Genomic DNA, 2,507 nt, shown 5'->3' with positions numbered 1-2,507 from the left:
CATCAAGAAAAGACAATTACCTACGAGGGGGATCTCATAAGGTGGTCAGTTGTTTCCTCAACAGGAGTATCCCAGGCTAGAAGGGATTGTCAGGAAAAGTGCAAAGTGATGAAAAGTAAGGGACAACAACCAAGACTATTTTACCCAGAAATGCTATCATTTGAAATTTAAGAAAAAATATGGGGGAAGAGTTATAAGGGGAATAAATGGTAATAGAAAAAATATAATAAGATTATATATATATTTTAAATATATTTTATTGATTATGCCATTACGGTTTTTCTATTTCCCCCCTTCATTCCCCTCCACCCTGCACACCCCTCCCTCACCATCCCCCTTTAGTTTATGACCACGTGTTTCAAGTTCTTTAGAGTCTATATTTCCCCTACTATTCTTGCCCTCCCCCTATTTTCTACCTACCATCTATGCTACTTATTTTCTGTACCTTCCCCCCCTTCTCCTTCCCCCACTCCCCTGTTGCTAACCCTCCATGTGATCTCCATTTCTATGGTTCTGCTCCTGATCTAGCTGCCCTCTTAGTTTGTTTTTGTTTATCATTATCACCAAGCCCTTATTATATGAAATGTTACAGGGACTTACCTAAGAAAAAGAAGATAAAAAAGATGAACATTGAAAGGACAGCAAACTCACAATTATTAAGAACCACACCTAAAACAAAAGCAAACTAAGAGGGCAGCTAGATCAGGAGCAGAGCTATATTTTTTAAAAAGATTATGAAGGTACACAAATAAAATTTAAGTAATTAAAAAAAAAACTTCCCAGGCAAGAAAAATCCTAATGCCACCAAATCAGTTTTACAAGAAACATTGAAGGGTCTTTTTTAAGGAAAATAAAATAGAGGAACATAGTTATGAAGAATAAAATGGCAATAAATGTGTAGCTATAAATATTCACTTTAAATGTAAATGGCTTAAATGCTGTAATCGAAAGACATTGTGTAACTGAATAGATAAGAAAACAGAAAAAGATACCCACCTTAGAACAAAAGATACACACAAACTAAACATAAAGATATGGAAAAAGATATTTTGTGCAAGTGAAATGGAAAAAAAGAGCTGAGATAGAACTATTTAGATAAAATAGACTTCAAAATAAAGACTATATAGTAAGAGACAAAGACAGACACTGAATAATGATAAAGGGAACAATCCAACAGGAGGATTTAAACTGATAAGAACGGATACTACACTTGATCTTAGCCAAGAGGCCAGGCCGAGAAGCGATCCAGCAGGAGGATTTAAGCCCTGCAAATACTTATGCATTCAACATAAGAGCACCTAAATATATAAAGCAAATCTTGATTAGTATAAAGGCAAAGATTGGCAATATGTAGTCATTATACGGGATTTTAACACCCCATTAACATCAATGGGTAGATCTTAAAAAAATTTCTTCCAGACAGAAAGTCAATTTTTAAAAAGTAACCTTAAATGATACTGTACATCAGGTAATTTAATTAATGTCTTCACAGCATTTTACCCCAAAACAGCAGAATATACTTTTTTTCCCCAATGAACATGGAATATTTTCTAGGATAGGCCACATGTTAAGATGAAAAAAAACTCGATAAATTTAAGAAGATTGAAATTATATCAAGTATCTTCTCTGATCATAATGGTATGAAACAGGAAATCCATCACAAGTAAAAAAAAAACACCTGAAAAACACACAAAGACATGGAAACTAAATAACATGTTACTAAACAATGAATGTGGTTACAATTGGATCAAGGAAGAAATAAAAAGATACTTTGAAAGAAATGAAAATAAGAATACAGTAACCCAAAACCTATGGGATACAGTGAAAGCAGTACTAATATTAGGAAAACCCATAGAATTATAGGTCTTCCTCAAGAACCAATTAAAAAAATCTCAAAAAATTAAGAAAATAATAAAGATTAGAGCATAAATAAATAAAATAAAGTCTAAAAAATACAAAAGATCAATGAAACCAAGAGTTGGTTCTTTGAGAAGATAAAAAGATTGGGGGACCTTTAACATACTAGTCAAGAAAAAAAAGAAAGAGGACCCAAATAAATAAAATCAGAAATAAAAGTGGAGAAATAACAGCCATCATTAGAGAAATACAAAAAAATTGTAAGAAAATGTTTCGAACCTCCATATGCCAACAAATTGGACAATCTGGATGAAATGAATAAATTTCTAGAAACACATAATCTTACAAAACTAAGTCAGGAAAAATCATAAAACCTAAATAGATCAATTACAGCTGATGAAATTGAAGCAGTAATCAAAAAAAAAAAAATTCCACAAATGAAAGTCCTAGAGCAAATGGCTTCATAGGTGAATTTCTCCAAACATTCAAACAACTAATCCTATTATTCTCAAACTATTTCAAAAAATTCAATAGAAAGGAAGTATCTGAAACTCATCTTATGAGGCTAACATTCTAATTCAAAAACCAAATAAAATTACTACAAAGAAAGACAATTATAGGCCAATATCCCTGATGCACATAGATGCTAA

At 32.0% G+C, this 2,507-nt stretch overlaps 1 pseudogene; it reads right to left on the bottom strand.

The window, feature by feature from the left end:
* Positions 1 to 1,121: 1,121 nt before the first annotated feature.
* On the bottom strand, positions 1,122 to 1,245 carry LOC119051210 (uncharacterized; annotated as a pseudogene).
* Between the last annotated feature and the right edge of the window lie 1,262 nt (positions 1,246 to 2,507).

The sequence above is a fragment of the Artibeus jamaicensis genome, unplaced genomic scaffold (assembly GCF_021234435.1).
Source record: "Artibeus jamaicensis isolate MK-2021 breed Jamaican fruit bat unplaced genomic scaffold, CSHL_Jam_final contig_415, whole genome shotgun sequence".
NCBI lineage: Eukaryota > Metazoa > Chordata > Mammalia > Chiroptera > Phyllostomidae > Artibeus > Artibeus jamaicensis.
Note: the sequence above shows the minus strand (reverse complement) of the source record. Positions and strands in the feature narration are given on the sequence as shown.